General features: G+C 35.3%; 1 long non-coding RNA gene across 1 annotated transcript in view; it reads right to left on the reverse strand.

The window, feature by feature from the left end:
• Positions 1 to 6,899: 6,899 nt before the first annotated feature.
• Positions 6,900 to 19,852, reverse strand: part of LOC145678883 (uncharacterized) — a 329,384-nt gene continuing 316,431 nt past the window's right edge. Inside the window, exon 3 of the long non-coding RNA XR_014130486.1 lies at positions 6,900 to 6,963. This is a non-coding gene — a long non-coding RNA (uncharacterized LOC145678883). The remainder of the gene's footprint in view (positions 6,964 to 19,852) is intronic.

Consider the following 19,852-nt stretch of genomic DNA (forward strand, 5'->3'; position numbering starts at 1 on the left):
ACTTATCTGCTTTCGATTTCGAGCCATTTTGAAGATCGGCATTTATTTTCGCGTTTCTAAACAACTGAAAACGGAAAGCCACTAGGTGACTTGTGATAACGGTACCTCACGCTAAATAATATTGTCTAGGGCGCTCTTGTTCCATATTTCAATTATCTTTTATCTATTTGAAGATATCACATAATTACTGTACTATTAGCGGTATTTTAATTTTGCCGGGATAAAGACTCTTAAGTTTCTTCTGCTTTGATCCAACGTTAAACAAGAAATTTTTCCAGTTTACAAAACACAATTCCGTGGTTCCTGTTTTTCATTAGGAACTTGATATTAAACGAACCGGCATAAGGCATGTTTAGATTATAAAGTCGAGTTACAAGGTGTGAAAATGTGAAGAAGTCTAATGACGGTTCAGAGGAGAGTTTGTCAAAATATGCATAATCACCAAGACTATTAATACATTCGTGCAATTATGAGTCACATTGGTAGGTACAAATTTACATTTGAATTGGCTATAAATTTAAACGAATTAAGTTATCTTCAATATTCCGATAAATGTACAATATCTGCAATTAGGAATGCGCAGCACGAGACGAGTCGAGACAGGATTTTCCTGACAAAATTCGAGTCGAGAAATATACATTTTTCGAGTCGAGACATCACTTTTACAGCTGTATTTCGCTTCCAAGAAAGTTGAATCCCGATAGATGTACAAGGATAACTGATGTTAGTGGTAAATTGGTAAGAAATGGAGGGTTTAAGAAAGAAAAATAGACATAGAAATCAACATGTACCTGCTGCGTGTGTGATATTCACATTGTATGCATATTGAAATATGTGAAGTGAATACACAATTTCTTGAGAGCGCTTGCTTGTAATCCACTCGGTAGCATGTGTACATGATTTTTTAAGTTCCTTAAAATATTAGCCAATGAAAATTGACAGTACGTCAACAATAAATTGTACATCTTATAGGTATAACTTTTAACATTGTTGCGACATTTACGGCTCCTTTGTTGCTGCTTGTTGTTGTATTTTCTTCTTGTTTCGTAGAACAAAAGTTTGAGCGAGAATCTGAGTTTTTTTTTTTTTTTTTTAAATAAACTCCTTTATCATTAAATTTCTCCACAATTACCTCTCCGTCTCTTTTATCCCCAAAATGGAGCCTTAAAAGAAGAAAGGAAAAGGTTCTGAGTCAATTATGTAGTCAAAAACTCATATAAAGCCCATCAAGGAAAGTATTTTATATGTAACTTAACAGTGATGTTGGTATATATAAAAACAGAGTTAATCATAGGTTTGCGTTATATGTAAACAGGTCAAGTGGTAGTAATCGAGGCGCATATTTTATAACACGATGCATCATCCTGCATTTTGTGCATTTCGTTCTTACATATAAATACACATACATATTGTTCTCCAACCAGTAAGGTTGTATTACAAACGATTTTAAGAACTGCAATTATGTATTGTAAAAATTTATTTTCAATAAAAGAGGAGGAAAATTGTTTTCTGATTGGTTAACAACAAGTTAACAATTTTTTTTAAAAGTTGTTACCGGGTAATATTTGGCGCGTTCTTGAAGAAGCGTTTGTTCGGTTACGCAAGCACAAACGCGAAATGTTTTACACTTAACGCATGGTACGGGTCTTCCTTTAATTTTATTACTCCTCAATCAACACCTGATTATCTAGTAACATTGTGCCTTGTTAAGTAGGCGGTTATGTAAGGTCATTATAGAAGAACAAAATGGATTCCGGTATGTTAAATACACGAGACTCCTTCGCTCCCTCCACACAAGCCGATAGTGTACCTGCCTATTAAAGGAGGCGATACATATAACGCTGTGAATGTGAAGATTCATTGTTCTCCAAGCACTTACAGGTTGCTCAACATATATCATGATCTCTCCTCCTTTTTTGGACCATAAATTATACATATAAAGTTAAAAAAAAAAAAAAATCTTCAACTTCCAAAGGTGTTAAACTTCCCATTAAATTAATCAGATCTACTATTTCTTCTTTAACATAAATTTATGTGAATCTTTAAGTAAAACTATTATAGATGCAAATACCTACTTTTTAAATATGAAATATGCACGTTCGTATCGTGAGAACGTAGTTTTAAAAATATATGGAAATTGAGCTCTAATTATACTCCTAGTCAACTAACATGATATTCACGAATATCTCGTTTTTAGTGTTCCGTAAGGCTATTGCTTACTAAAGAGGGTTCACTTGCTTATTGCAACAACACTGGCACTAATATGCAAACCATGATATGTGAAAAGGTTACTGGAGTTGGTGCTGTCGGTCAGAGACGTAACGGGGTGTATATGAGAGCATAGGTATACGGTGTATTCTCACCTAATATTTTTATAGACGAGAGTGTCCTTACCTTAAATTTACAAGAGAACAAATATATACAGGATTACATATACGTTATGTTATTTAAAAAAAACGGCCAAGCGTAGACCGATACCAAAAATTCTAACATTACATCTCAGGAAAGAAAATATAACTCATTATTATTATTATTATTATTTAATAATAATAATAACAATACTATACATGTATACTAACAAATCCCAATACTGCGTGAGCAAATATGCAGTTAATGGAAAAATGAAATGAAATCTTTGAGTTTTACGTCCCATGATTATGCCGGTTAGGCTAAAGGAGACGGTGATGATGAGTAATGAATGAAATGGTGGAATGAAGAAAGTGGGAGGAAACGGGAGAACCTCGAGGAAACCCACGCACACGGTCCACCACAAAGCTCATCTTGGCGGGGGCAGTGATCGAACCCGGGACCCCAAGCATCAGAGGTGAACGCTCTACCACTGAGCTACCGCGGCCCATGTAGTTAATGGAGTAATTCTTACTGGTTAACTGGACATAAACACTGAATGTTAACCTTCAGTAACTAGAGTTTTATATTCTCTTGAGGGTACAAATAAATAAATAAATAAATAAATAAATAAATAAATAAACATTGGACAAAGTCGAAGAGATTAAAGATTTGGGTATAGTGTTTGATAGAAATATGAAATTTAGCTGTCATATTAATGATATAACCGAAGGAATTAGAAGAACAATAGAGTTCATTTTCAAACAATGGCCTGAGTTTAAAAATGAAAACTCATATGTATATTTATACAAGATCAAGACTAGAGTTTGGTGTAGTTATTTGGAATAGTGTATGTAAGTTATAACATTGGCAAACAAAATTGAGTCAATCCAAAGTTTTTTTTTTTTTTTTTTATTACGCTACTATGCCGTAAAATGAATAGAGATTACTACTCACGTAGTTATGAATACTGGAATAAATTTTGGAGATTACAGGCATTAAGTAACAGGAGAAAACTTATTGAAGGAGATTTTATTCAGAAAATATTAGACAGATAAGCCTATCATAGTAAATACTGCTTACATAATATACGTATAAGAGTACCAGTGTGATATGAATAATGGATCAGCATTAGTTCCCTTGAATATAAAATCTGTAATTTTAAGAATGACAAATTTTTAAAATTTAATTTTATTTATTTTTATCAGTACAGAAGCATAAATTTTAAAATTTGATAACACTATTTGTAGTATTCGACTCACTTGTACTGCTGATCGTAGGATAAAAAACGTAGCACTATAACAGCGCTCCCTGGAGAGTGAGGACTCCAACTAAATATAACTTTTGTTGCATACGCAATGGGCTAGTTCTCATGACTGCGGTACTTCGAATTCATAAATGGGATTTTGTATCAAATTATAAACCGCAATAAATAAGGAATCATCGCCTTAATCGGACCAGGATCTTTCAATTTACAGTATTGGACAAATTTATTTTCGTAAATAATTTTATTTATTCCAACACAAGAAAACAACTTTAATACAAATCAAATTGAAAATGAATCAACCTTATCAGGCATACTATGTAAGAGAGAAAGGGAAACAAATACTAAGTATTTGGGATGTACTTTCCTGGTAAAGACGGGAAAATAATTGCGGGACATAACTTATTTCTTTCCTCATGTAATTATTTCAAAGCGTTGGGGTCACTACCAGGAACATACGCAGGAATTTATTTCGGGAGGGGTCCAAAGCTTTTCGGTGGGTCCAAACACAATTTCAGCCTAAATTATATTAAAAATTGTACAATTGTTCCTAAAATTAGGCTAAATTTACAAAAAAAAAAAAAAAGTCCGGATTTGGGGGGTCGTGACCCCCAGGACCCATCCCCTGCGTACGTCCCTGGCCACTACTCTTACGTACATCAAACTCAAATTTTAATCAATTAGGCATCACTCTTTAAGCAATACAAGCTGAACCTGCGCTATTTTCACATCATAACGCATCATTCTAATTTGAATGTGAATCTCCTTTGCACTTCCTCACTATATCTGTACATATCTCTTCATAGATGCAAGTGAAAGACTCGAGCAAGGGAGCCGATCCTTGGGGAAACGCTCCTTCCCCCCGTATTTTGTTTATGAATATACAATATTTGGCATAGTTTGAACGCAATTTGTCTTAAAATCCTCATATATGCCTTCTTAATCTGAATGCCTCCCCCCCTCCGAAATTTACAGAGAAGTCGGCGCCCTTGGACTGGAGGATTCACAAAGAGAGTGGATTGCTATAGATAGAAGAATATTCAACTATAACGTATTTAGGCTTCCAAACTATGCTATGCGTATGTGTCGGAAGTCCTATAGAACCAATCTATCGATAGGTATGAGAGCAAAAACAGTAACAGATATCGAGAAGTGTTTTTTTTTTTAATCGATTCAGCATCCTAAGAATAGATCCCATCTCCTCCGTTAAGCTCAATTCAAACCGGAAATGGTTCGAATTAACAATTTCCGATTTCAACATTTATCACCATGGAACAAAAACTGTAATAGATAGAGACAAGCTGTTTTCTGCAATCGATTTGATGTTTCAAGCGAACACACCATCACAACCTTCAGCATTCTACCAAAACCAACAATGATTGAAATTTATATGTACTTCCGGTTTTAACATTTATTTTCATAGTACAAATACGGTAAGAGATATCGTGAAGTTTTTTTTCTTTTCTTTCTTTTTTTTTCTTTTCTTTTTTTTTTTTTGCAATCGATAAGTCGTCCTAAAAATAGGCCCCATCTCCTCCGTTAAACCTCTATTTAAACCGGAAGTGGTTCAAATTAACCATTTTCGATTCCAATATTCATCTCTATCAGACAAAAATAGTAAAGGATAACAAGTAACAAGTTTTTGATATGGATTCAACGTCCGAGGAGCAGATTCAATCTTTGATTGCATTTACCCTATGGCAATCAGTAGTTGCAGATGAACTACTTCAAGTTCGACGATTGAATTCGCATAGTTTGGAAGTCTATCATAGTTTTACAATGTGAAATGAAACTCGTTTAATTTTATGAAACGAGTCATTGCAAGGATTCGAAAAGTGGCCAGATGCAGTAAGGTTTGCAAATCATATTAAGTCAAAACGCCTGCAATGTCCGTCAACCCACTATACGCAACTCTTTTAGCGGTTGCCTAACACAAGGATATCAACTAGCGACATTGTTAATCTTATCGGGGTCAAAACGACTCCTAAAACGCTGAATAGAAAAATAATGGACTTTAAAAAATGAATGAGAACTGACAAAATATAAAAGGTTTGAAATCGTCCAGCGAAAACGTCACGTTCCTAGAGTTTGTAGTTCCGAGACCATATTGTCGAAAAGAACTGGCCGTAGGTAAAAACATATATTTTCTAAACCTAGTATTTTAATATATAGACTAGTTGAATATGCGCTGTCTATTGAGCGTGCCATTTTAATATGAACATGAATCTTCTTACTTCCTCACTGTACACGTCCCTTTGCAGACACATGTGAAGAATGGATGGACGATGTTCTGTGATTGATAAATTTTCACATTTTAGATTGAAAACCAGCTGTTTCTTATCTCTAATTATAACGAAGCTGGCCCAGATTTTTGATACACCCTATATATATATATCCAGTGAGACATCTTTAACTCGAAGTTGAAGGGAATATATCAAAACTCGAGTTATCGAGTTTTTCGAGTAATCAAGGTTCGAGTTATCGAAATGTCAACAACAAAAATTCGAGATATTGAGGTTCCGCGATCCTCGTTATAAGTGGCTATCTATATAACCTCTGTAACTCGAAGAAAACGGGAAAATCCCGAGAAAAGCTACGGATGAAATGTTTATCCACCACAAACCCTCATGTTATGGGAACAAATCAGGGATTCTTCTCTCTACCACTGATCAGAGATGGGGGACCTATCAGTGAGCTACGTTACATCCAATAATAATAATAATAATAATAATAATAATAATAATAATAATAATAATAATAATAATAATAATAATAATAATAATAATAATAATAATAATAATAATAATAATAATAATAATAATAATAATTCCAACACATTTTCAGCATATGTAGCTTGCCTATTTCTTCCAAAACTGTAAGTGTTTAATCTAGAATCCCTGTAATTGAGTTTCTACAAACTTCATTTTTTATCAGTAAAGCAAAAGATACAGAGGGCGTCACACGCTGACTAAGTGAATTACATTCAATATCGTGGAGAAAAGTCTATCTGTTGTTTTTCATGATAAAAGGGGTGGGGCGATATCACAGATATAAAAAAAGAAAGAAAGAAAAATGCTTGGCTTTCGCAAAAGCTTTTTTCTCCAAGCTGTGTAATCAAGGCTCGTAAATCACGTATCTCGTGACAATGGAAGGGAACATGCGACAACAATGACTGCGAAGTGCATTCAAGAAAGACACACAAACAAACGGAGAAGAAAAAATGGGAGGGGGGAGGGTTTGAGGTGGTAAAAGTAGAAGACGGAAGTAAACATGCTTACTTACCTTGCGGCTCGTTTGAGAATCTTTCGTGAAATTCCTGGTAATTTCACAAACGGTTTGGCCGTAGCACAAATCTGCAACAGATACACACAAAAGAATTAAATACCGAAAATGGCTAACGCAGAACAAAATATACAATATGATGCTCGTTAATATACTTATCACTGCAGTATGTAGTAGAGTTGAAGTGGCATGAGTCTTTTTTTTTTTTTAGCAACCTGACGGCCCGGATTCGATCCCCACTGGAAAAGAATTTTTTTTGGATAAAACGATCGAATATATTTCAATCAAAAATTTTTTTGTATGCCTTATATCTGGAGAACTACATATAGTGTAGCCAAACCCAAACTATCACTTAACTCAGTATGATGTGCTTATTCCGTTAGAGATACGGAAATTAGATTTAGGGGCTGTTCAAAAATTTTGTGGCCCCTGATCCAAAAACTAATCATTGGCCAAGATCGCAATCTTTTTTGGAGGGGATTATTCCTAAAATTATGTTCTCTATTTTTTTTTTTTTTAAATTGCGGGTCAGGGGCTTCATCCATCGTCAGTCAAATGAGTGCCTAGGAAGATCTGAGGCTGTTCACCAATCATTTCCACTAAAAGTATATCCCTAGGTCAGTCAAATGAGTGCCTAGGAAGATCTGAGGCTGTTCACCAATCAATTCCACTATAAGTATATCCCTAGGCCAGTCAAATGAGTGCCTAGGAAGATCTGAGGCTGTTCACCAATCATTTCCACTATAAGTATATCCCTAGGTCAGTCAAATGAGTGCCTGGGAAGATCTGAGGCTGTTCACCAATCATTTCCACTATAAGTATATTGCTAGGTCGGTCAAATGAGTGCCTAGGAAGATCTGAGGCTGTTCACCAAACATTTCCACTAAAAGTATATCCCTAGGTCAGTCAAATGAGTGCCTAGGAAGACCTGAGGCTGTTCACCAATCAATTCCACTATAAGTATATCCCTAGGCCAGTCAAATGAGTGCCTAGGAAGATCTGAGGCTGTTCACCAATCATTTCCACTAAAAGTATATCCCTAGGTCAGTCAAATGAGTGCCTAGGAAGACCTGAGGCTGTTCACCAATCAATTCCACTATAAGTATATCCCTAGGCCAGTCAAATGAGTGCCTAGGAAGATCTGAGGCTGTTCACCAATCAATTCCACTATAAGTATATCCCTAGGCCAGTCAAATGAGTGCCTAGGAAGATCTGAGGCTGTTCACCAATCATTTCCACTATAAGTATATCCCTAGGTCAGTCAAATGAGTGCCTGGGAAGATCTGAGGCTGTTCACCAATCATTTCCACTATAAGTATATTGCTAGGTCGGTCAAATGAGTGCCTAGGAAGATCTGAGGCTGTTCACCAAACATTTCCACTAAAAGTATATCCCTAGGTCAGTCAAATGAGTGCCTAGGAAGACCTGAGGCTGTTCACCAATCAATTCCACTATAAGTATATCCCTAGGCCAGTCAAATGAGTGCCTAGGAAGATCTGAGGCTGTTCACCAATCATTTCCACTAAAAGTATATCCCTAGGTCAGTCAAATGAGTGCCTAGGAAGACCTGAGGCTGTTCACCAATCAATTCCACTATAAGTATATCCCTAGGTCAGTCAAATGAGTGCCTAGGAAGATCTGAGGCTGTTCACCAATCATTTCCACTATAAGTATATCCCTAGGTCAGTCAAATGAGTGCCTAGGAAGATCTGAGGCTGTTCACCAATCATTTCCACTATAAGTATATCCCTAGGTCAGTCAAATGAGTGCCTGGGAAGATCTGAGGCTGTTCACCAATCATTTCCACTATAAGTATATTGCTAGGTCGGTCAAATGAGTGCCTAGGAAGATCTGAGGCTGTTCACCAAACATTTCCACTAAAAGTATATCCCTAGGTCAGTCAAATGAGTGCCTAGGAAGACCTGAGGCTGTTCACCAATCAATTCCACTATAAGTATATCCCTAGGCCAGTCAAATGAGTGCCTAGGAAGATCTGAGGCTGTTCACCAATCATTTCCACTAAAAGTATATCCCTAGGTCAGTCAAATGAGTGCCTAGGAAGACCTGAGGCTGTTCACCAATCAATTCCACTATAAGTATATCCCTAGGCCAGTCAAATGAGTGCCTAGGAAGATCTGAGGCTGTTCACCAATCATTTCCACTAAAAGTATATCCCTAGGTCAGTCAAATGAGTGCCTAGGAAGACCTGAGGCTGTTCACCAATCAATTCCACTATAAGTATATCCCTAGGTCAGTCAAATGAGTGCCTAGGAAGATCTGAGGCTGTTCACCAATCAATTCCACTATAAGTATATCCCTAGGCCAGTCAAATGAGTGCCTAGGAAGATCTGAGGCTGTTCACCAATCATTTCCACTATAAGTATATCCCTAGGTCAGTCAAATGAGTGCCTGGGAAGATCTGAGGCTGTTCACCAATCATTTCCACTATAAGTATATTGCTAGGTCGGTCAAATGAGTGCCTAGGAAGATCTGAGGCTGTTCACCAAACATTTCCACTAAAAGTATATCCCTAGGTCAGTCAAATGAGTGCCTAGGAAGACCTGAGGCTGTTCACCAATCAATTCCACTATAAGTATATCCCTAGGCCAGTCAAATGAGTGCCTAGGAAGATCTGAGGCTGTTCATCAATCATTTCCACTAAAAGTATATCCCTAGGTCAGTCAAATGAGTGCCTAGGAAGACCTGAGGCTGTTCACCAATCAATTCCACTATAAGTATATCCCTAGGTCAGTCAAATGAGTGCCTAGGAAGATCTGAGGCTGTTCACCAATCAATTCCACTATAAGTATATCCCTAGGCCAGTCAAATGAGTGCCTAGGAAGATCTGAGGCTGTTCACCAATCATTTCCACTATAAGTATATCCCTAGGTCAGTCAAATGAGTGCCTGGGAAGATCTGAGGCTGTTCACCAATCATTTCCACTATAAGTATATTGCTAGGTCGGTCAAATGAGTGCCTAGGAAGATCTGAGGCTGTTCACCAAACATTTCCACTAAAAGTATATCCCTAGGTCAGTCAAATGAGTGCCTAGGAAGACCTGAGGCTGTTCACCAATCAATTCCACTATAAGTATATCCCTAGGCCAGTCAAATGAGTGCCTAGGAAGATCTGAGGCTGTTCACCAATCATTTCCACTAAAAGTATATCCCTAGGTCAGTCAAATGAGTGCCTAGGAAGACCTGAGGCTGTTCACCAATCAATTCCACTATAAGTATATCCCTAGGCCAGTCAAATGAGTGCCTAGGAAGATCTGAGGCTGTTCACCAATCATTTCCACTAAAAGTATATCCCTAGGTCAGTCAAATGAGTGCCTAGGAAGACCTGAGGCTGTTCACCAATCAATTCCACTATAAGTATATCCCTAGGTCAGTCAAATGAGTGCCTAGGAAGATCTGAGGCTGTTCACCAAACATTTCCACTATAGGTATATCCTTAGGTCAGTTATCTACATACGGTACCAGCAAATTGACCTGTTCCGAAGTATGAGATAATGGTCACGATGGATCAGCTTTAGAGTGCTCACCTCTGTTACGAGGTCTCAGGTTTAGTCCCAACACATACGAGTTTGTAAAGGATAATATCGTGTCGTGGGATTTCCAGTCTCTCCCCATTATCTCAGTTTACCAATCCATTTACCTTAATTTAGTTTCAATGCGCATTCATCCATCTGCTATAGGCAGGCGATGTAAAAGTAAAAGGTTTCATTCTCTTCCTCTCTTCCCCCCCCTTCTCCCTGAAGTTAGGAAAGTACCTTCATCACTTTTACAGTTATATTTGATTATCTCTTAGTTGTTAAAAGGTTAATATGCGAGATTTCAGTGTTTGTGGTCCTAGGTTCGATCTCCAATCACGAATGAAGGAGGACCAGCCAAACTTCTTTAAAGGCAAAAAGTGCTTCTTATGGAAATTTTGAAGAGTTGAATTAGATAACTGAGAACTAAGAACAAACAGGGTTTTGTTAAATCTTCTTTGTATAGCCTGTGTTTAAAATCACTGCGTTATTTTTCAGTATGGAAAGTCAAATAAACATGAATATTCAAAGCTAGGGAAATATTTAAGACATTGCACCTTCATTAAAAAATGTCACACCAGGAGTCAAACCGAGCTTTAAGTGGCGGACAGCATTAATACATTCTGAAATTGTTCATTGATGTTGTAGAGCTAATATCTTCTCTGCTTCCGGGTCGCGGGGGCTGTCTGGGTTAGTCTGAGTGTAAGAAGGGAGACTCAAACCCGGGAAAATTAGGGAAAAAGTCAACCGAAGTAATGCATGTGTCCCACCATCACTGATACATTAAGAGATATGTATTCTCTATATGGCCAATGATGAGTAGATTCTATGAATTAGGAGATTTAACAGAATCGCTAGGCAAATGGAGAGGGGTCAACTTGATGTATTTTTCTTTGTTCATGTCCTCTTGTAGTAGTGATAATAATCGAAATCCTAAAAACAAGAGCAATTCTCCCCCAGTGACTCTATATACAGTATAAATTGTTCTGTAGACAGATATCATATGTAAGTGTCCCACGATATTCAAATATATATATATATATATATATATATATATATATATATATATATATATATATATATATATAGACAGTATGTATACATATATATAGTCATGCTAATTTATATATACTTCATAAGTGAGGAATTACTTTTTTTTTTTTTTTTTTTGGGCTGTTCATTTTCCATTCTGTGTAAATATTCCTCAAATATACTGCCTGGAATTGAATACAGATTTTTTGTACCAGAAGTTTGCGATTTTAAACTCCCTCGAATTTACAGTTCCTTTTTATTAGCGAATGTGTACCAGTGATGCCAACCTGAAATGTTATAAAATCCCATCTCCAGGGGCACACATTCCCATTTTGCTCTTCAATTTCCCACGCTATACTAATTATAAAATTAACTTTTTTAAAAAATAAAAATATGAAAAATAAAACTATTTTATGCGATACGTTTTCTTTAATATATGACTAAACTACCCGCTAATTTCAATTTTCTACATGTATCAAGTAGTTGATGAATATCTATTTTCCTTAATTGAAAGAGACAGTTGGAAATATTGGCGAAAACAACTACGTTTTGCCGTCCGGATTTAGTATTTACATAATTCCTTTGTGTCACCACGTTGAAATGAATCTAAGGATACTAAAATAACTTTATTTTACAGTCGTTTTGTGTAGAACGTTTCAGAAATTGCTTCATTTCTAATTTTGAATTTTATCTCTTTTTTTTTTTTTTTTTTTTTGTTAATTATATTATTTGTATTTAAAGAGAAATCAGAATGAAATTTACATTTCTTTTTCTTTTTACCTTTTTCTTTTTCTTTGTTTCCTTTTTTTTTTTTTTTTTTTTTTTTTTTTTTTTTGAGAATTGCAAGTTACTTCTGCACTTGCATCTATTTTGCGGTAACAAAATTTCTCAATTAACACAGATGTCAAGATTATTATGGAATTATTGGTCTCCGTTCCGCCCATAGACAATTTTGTTGCTCAGATGAAAAATCCCATATTTGCTGCTAATTGCGATGAAAATTACTTTTATGCCTTTTCGAGAAATTAAATGTTAAAGAATCCCACCAAATGGGATTTTTGCCACACACGTTGGCAAAATTGAAGTGCACTCGTACAATATGCGTTTCCATATAGGTAGTAAAAATAGGACGGAAACCGATGGATTTGTTTTCTCTAAGCACTCACCATGTAGTTTAAGTATACACAGGAAAAATTGTATTATATGCGAACAAAATTTTATTAAACCACATTGCTTTGAATATATAGTAATTTGTCTGGAATTGTTTGACTAATTTTGCCTGTATACATTTCAACTAAATTCTTGTGTACAGAAAATCAGTAATAATCTGTGCATGAACTTTTTAGAGCACAAAATTAAATAAGCAATCGAGCGCCATAGTGTGTTCAACGTGAGAAAGTTTCTGCCTAAAAATTGGATTAGGGTAATTAGATAATTTTTGTCTCTTCATATAGCAGAGGCCCACCTACGGGGTGATGCACCGGGTATGGACCCTCCGATAATTTGCTCTCGACATACTTTCTTAACAAAATTATATTTGTTTAGCAGAAAAATTATTGAATTTTTTTTTTTTTAGAAAATAAGGTTCATGTAGGAAAAAGATTTGATCTGACAATCAATATGTACTCTCTTTTCTTACCAATATATTATTATTATTATTATTATTATTATTATTATTATTATTATTATTATTATTATTATTATTATTATTATTATTATTATTATTATTATTATTGACTAAACTCTGTTGTTGTAGGGGATTCTTGACTTAATTCCTTGTAGTATAGCTGAAGGAGGTATTAAAATTAATTACTATGCGCGGATTTTTTAAAGAAAATCGGAGAACATACTCTCAAGAGTAGCTAAACTATCTATTCTGAATTTTCTCCACAAAAATTACTTATACAGTTCTACCGGGTCATTGATGAAACATTGAATGATTAAGTACTAGCGCCTCGTTGGGTTAAAATAAGAATTACAATCGATAGAAACAAAGAAAACATAATGCAAATCTGGAAATAATAAGTAATGCATATAAATAAAAATTAAATATTACTATCCTGGGCTGAATTTGGATTTAAACGGCGTCGGAAGTGTCACTGTTTATCTCAGCGACTCCGTAAACTACGGATTCGGCACTAATATCTGTCATTTTTGATTATTTATATATATATATATATATATCTCATCCTCCTCCTTCCCAAGTTGCACGGCTGAGTTCGGATATAAACGGCATCAGAAGTGTCACTGTTCATAATTAGCGATAACGGAAACTATAGATTCAACACTAATATCGGTCATTTTCTATAATTTTTAAATATATATATATATATATATATATATATATCCCTCTCCCCTGGCCCTAAGTTGCACTGTCAAAGTGAAATGTTAAAAAAAATTCCAGGCCCAAATGTCATTTATGTTGAAAATTTGATCGAAATCGGTGTTGTGGTTCTAGAGTTATTAGTTACTTTCACTTTTATTTATATAGATAATTAAACGAATTCATTAGAGCCGTTTTTGATAAGTTAGAAGGTTTCAGAGCTTCGCAGTTTAGTAAATTCGCATTATTTTGGGGATAGTTAAAAAATTCTTTCTTCTCTGCGGAATATGACTGTTAAAAACAAAAGCGCCTATGGCTGAAATTCAGCTCAAATATAGAAGAGACTATGTAAATTTTATATTCCAAAACCAAATTGTCCTAAAATGGATGGAACATAGTCAAAAAGCACGAAACATTAACATTAAAGTCAATAGAAAATCCGTGAAAAAATTAACTCGTCCACATAACACAAAAACTGTAAGGAGATGTCTAATTGAAAGCTTATTGCAAAGACATAATGAAAAGCTTAAATACGATGTATAGCACATAATCTAAATATGAATAGAACATTATCAAAAGTCAAGTCATTTGAGTAAAGTCAATAATAATTATAAAGTATATGCATCTTCTTGGAATTACTCTGGGCGCCCCACGCGGAGGTTACGTGCTTGAAAAGTCCCACATCTAGATTTGGAATATTCACGCAACGTGACTTTTGACTTGATCATATGACACTAGTGTTTCTTCCAGATATGTTTTTGGGGGGCACTACCCCTTTCCCCCCGGAGCTCGGGGAGTGCTCCCGGACGAGACCAAAATAATACTCTATAATATAATAATGAATAAAATAGTACCAGCAGTGCCCCCCCGGAATGCTAATTGTGTCTCCCCGGAACACTTTTTCTGAAAGAACGACTGTATGACACTCTGGTCCTTATGACAGCGGACAGGTCCTTTTAAAATTTGGTTCGGGTACGTATAACGATATAGCTTCTGGTGTGTATACATACAGTGGAATCAATGGACGGAAGAACCAACAATCGATTACACATCCATAAACCACTTTTCGGCATGTACGGGAAACGAAATGTTGAAATCTCGAATTTGTTGAAAGTCAAGATTATCATAGTTTTTTCTCTTGTATCGTCACTCGAAAGTAAAATAAAAGAAAAATTTAAGTCGAGACAAAATAATAATAATAATAATAATAATAATAATAATAATAATAATAATAATAATAATAATAATAATAATAATAATAATAATAATAATAAGAAGAAGAAGAAGAAGAAGAAGAAGAAGAAGAATAAAAGTCTCGAGAATACAGGTTCATATTTGAGCTACTCAAAAATTCTTTTCCTTGGCAGAACAGGGTCAATGAAAAAGACGGATCATTATCTTCTTTAAGAGCGTCTATTGCGAGGATCAATAGAGGGTGGCCTACTCTACGCGTCTGGTATGCCGAGGTGGTTAACTCGGGGTTCCCTTTCCATCTACCCCTTCATATTGTTATTGTTACCTTCTGTTAAACTCTAAAGTTAAGGTTTTTATTGGGGGCAATAGTTGAGTAATGACCAATATTATAGGGATGAAAAACCACCATCACCACAGCGGTTATCTGGTTATAAAGGCTTAAAAAGACACGGTGGAACTTTTTGTTATTGGAATGTTATTTGAAGGCGGTGGAGAAAGTAGAATTTCGTTTTCAAAGGTTAAAGAAGAAATAATCCTACACACAGATTGCAAAAGGTGGAAAGCGAATTCGAGTCAGTAAGTGAGCAGTGAGAATGTATATCGTTCTCTGGCGGAAGTAAAAAAACAGTATTTGTATCTCATTTTTAATGCAGATACTCTGGATGAATGGCAGAGTGCTTACTTGCAGTACTAGAAAACTCAGAAAAGAAAAATGAAATACTCCAGTTTAATGTCCCATAGGGATGCTCACGAGACGAGTCGAGACAGGATTTTCGTGACAAAATTCAAGTCGAGACATGGCTCTTCCAATAGAGAAATATACATTTTTCGAGTCGAGACATCACTTTTACAGCACATTTTCGAGACGAGACAGCTACAAATCTTGCCTCTTGCGTATTCCTAACGTCCCACGATTATGTCAGTTAGGCTAAGTTAGACGACGATAAAGGCAAATGATTATCGGAGAATTGGTGCAATTAGAAAGTGGGAGGAAACGGGAGTACTCCGAGAAAACCCACGGACATGATTTTGTCCACCACAAACTTACTTAGCCAGCGATCGAACTAGGGACCCCATGCACCAGAGATAAGCGCGCTGCTGAGTCACCGTACCCGCCTAGGAAACTCGGGTTTTGATCTAAAATCATATGAAATCCCCTCGTAGTTAAATGGTTAGAGAACACTATTTTTTGGTGCGGAGACCCTGGTTCAATTCCCAATTCGAGCTCAAGTCGTTCATATCCCACGGTAAGCTATAGGTTCACGTCTCATATAGCCTCGCTGCTGAAAGGGACACTAAACCGAAACTCAACCAAACAACCTAGATCATGTGAGTTAGTGGCGGACAACATTCTGCCCGTAGGTTTTTCTCCAGATCCTCCCGCATTATCATTTCACAAATTGTTTCATAATTATACACTGATTAACTAATCTTTTTTAGCTTACATGACATAAACATGAAACTTAAAAAACTAAATATTTAATTTCTTTTTTTTCTTAATTTTTTTTATAAATAATTAATTTTTGTTTGAGACCTTGTAATATTTACGACATGCTTTTAAAATATGATTTTCAAGGGAATTTAAATTTTGGAAATGAGGTAGAGTATCTCATTTTCATGGGAAGTTAACGTGAAATGTGTTGGAATATTGTGTGGACAACTAATAAACCTAGTGACTATGTAACCCGTATTACAGTTGAGTCAGTTTGGTTGACCCTTTTTAAGGATATAACCAATATCTAATTTTCTAACTATAAGATCGTTTCAGAACTGTATTTGAAATATGTTTAGTAGATATTTCCACATAAAGGAAATCAAACTTGACGAAACCAAGAAATGTAACGAGAATTTCCAAGTTTTCAGGAAGTATATTAATCTAATGAAATAGAAGCTAAAATTTAAAATCAAGTATTCTTATAGTTAAGAAATGGCCACATGACTTTTTATTTTAGTTAAAATAGGTGCTTTGTGCTCAATGACGATTAACACAAACCGTAAAGTAAAGTTCATCAAGCCTATATCTGTATCTGATTTCACTCGAAACTATATGAAAATGAAATGAAATGAAATGAAATTTTTGAGTTTTACGTCCCGCGGTTATGCCGGTTAGGCTAAAGGAGACGGTGATGATGAATAATGAATGAAAATGGTGGAATGAAGAAAGTGGGAGGAAACGGGAGAACCCCGAGAAAACCCACGCACATGGTGTTTGTCCACCACAAAGTTCACTTGGCGGGAGCAGGGTTTGAACCCGAGACCCCTAGCGCCAGAGGTGAACGCTCTACCACTGAGCCACCGCGGCCCCCACTCGAATCTATATCATGCAAATTTTTTGTGATTTGATGTTTTCTTAAGAACCCAGTGGCCCCGCATAACGTAGTTGCTAAAACTCTCGCCTACGATGCGAGCTGTCCTGTGCTCGATTTCCGGTGGGAGCACTCGATCGAAAAAGTGTAAACAGCTTTTTCGGGCCAGCCATCCTGAATGAGGTTTTCCTGGGTATTTCACTTCCTTCATTCCCCTTCTCCAGATAGTGTGCTCGCCGAGGGACGTTATCCCTCAAAACCTGACTGGTTAACATGACCATAGATGCCGAAAGCCCAGAAATCTACAATCCTAAACTTTAAGAACCTGATTCGAAATTTCAGCAAATGTATCACTTAATGAAATCCCTTAAAAATGGTTAAACTAAATGTAGAACTTCTCCTACTATAAGAACTTTGCAATCTGTTCAAATTGCGTCAGGGCTCAGAACTCAGTGCATCGTGACTCATAGGTTCTCATTCGTTAGATTAGAGGTATCACACTTGGGGAAATGATGCGGAACGGCGGATACAGCAAACTTTTCCTAGTCTTATAATGCTATTTTTTTTATTACATACTAGAAATTACAGACTTGTCTATCCAATTACAATTTCCATAGAGTAGAAATAAAAACATATAAATGGTGAAAATAAACATAATGTAAAATTGAATACAATTGTCACATACACAAAAAAAGATACAGAAATCATACATAAAATGTTTCGATTTCTTGTATGATAACTAGTTACCTGCAGAGTTACCATTGTCAATAAATTCAAATTACCATGAAGAATTGAGTGGAACATTTTGACATCAACAATAATCCTTCCTTCGGACAACTTTAAAATAATCTAACTTCATTTAAAGGTATACCTTTATAACACTTGAATTTCCAACGTAGCCAAGCGAGAGAAAGATTTTCAATCGTTTCCAAGGTATTTGATATATAATATGTACTTCTGTTCCATACATTTGAGCAATGTTTCAGATGACTTCTAACATTGGACTAATAAAGAATAAGGCAAGTTTTGACAGAGATAGTCTTTGGATATCTATTTCAAAATTCCAAGATTTCTTCTTGCTTTAGAAGTTACATTCTCAACATGTTTGAAAATTAATTTACTGTCAAGAACAATGCCTAAATCTCTAATAGTATCTACAATTCTGATTAGAGTATAATTTACACTATACGTAAAGTAAATTGGATTTGTTTTGTTTGTGAAACTTATTGAATAAGTTTTCGTACAATTTAAAAAAAAGTATTATTTTTAGACTAACGTAGTATTTTATTAACATTGTTTTAATAATAATAATAATAATAATAATAATAATAATAATAATAATAATAATAATAATAATATACAGTATATATAGGGAGGGCACAAAGTCGCTTTCCTCACCCTTAGCTGCGGATCTAACAACAGTTTGAAATTGAATTGTATGCGTACATTACTCTCCTTTTTACTGCAATAAAATATAATAAAGATTTCTTGCTAATTTTCTTGAAATATTTTATGTTGTAGTTTCTTGTTACCCTGAAATAGACTAGTACACATCTTCACATGTATTGTTTTGTCCTACCTTACTGACAATAAAAGGTTTTGAAATTAGTAAGTACTGATGAATATAATATTTTTAATATTTTCTGGATAAAATCGTATCTGATTTTAAAGCTTAAGCATTTGAATGAATCTGTTCTGTATTCTCTCTAGTTTTCAAGAATAAATGTCGGGTATAGTGTTCTACTCAAGAGATGGAGACTGTAATTGATATCTTACTAAAGGCTTGTATCAAGAAATGTACGCGCCAATATTCTAAAAAATCTTATGCTAAGAAAGAAAAGATAAAAGTTTTATTACTTCTGTAAATATGTTCATCAAATAAAACCTTTCCACCTGTAACTAATTTAAGCCGCTTTAACAATAGCTTGTTAATATACACTTGCTTTGCACGAATAAGACACAAATTTTATCTATAGTAAGAAATCTTTTTCTATCAGCCTTTGAGATCTATATAACGTTAGAAAAAATATTTTGATACTTCATTTTAATGTCCCACTAGTAGCCCTTTTAGGATAAGAAAGACGATGATTAACGTAAGTGAATAATGATAAAATATTGGTGGTATAAGAATGTTGAAGAAAACGGGAGTACTCGAGAAAACCCACGGATATTATGTCCATCACAAACTTACTTGACCGAGAATAGAACCAGGAACCCCACACTCGCACTCCACCCACTGAGCCACCGTGTACAAAAGGGACTAAATAACGTTAGAGACTTTTTACCAGTGATGACTTCGGGAAATAGCTCATTGGGTGATTCTACTTTCTCCGAGCTACAAAATTTCTTTCGAAGCTATATTTCCGATCGTGCTCAATGTGGATTTGTGGTGTTTTGCAGTATCACTTTTCACCCCCCATGTATTGAAAATCTTCCGGGGAAATATCTGATATCACCAGCATTCTCTACATCATTAAAATTCCTAATAGCAATGCAAAAATATTGTCATACATCAGGATATTGGTAATCCTATTAAAATATTCATAATTGAGATAAATAGACGCCCCAGGGAA

Source organism: Thermobia domestica, chromosome 2 (genome assembly GCF_964235325.1).
Source record: "Thermobia domestica chromosome 2, izTheDome1.hap1.1, whole genome shotgun sequence".
Classification (NCBI taxonomy): domain Eukaryota; kingdom Metazoa; phylum Arthropoda; class Insecta; order Zygentoma; family Lepismatidae; genus Thermobia; species Thermobia domestica.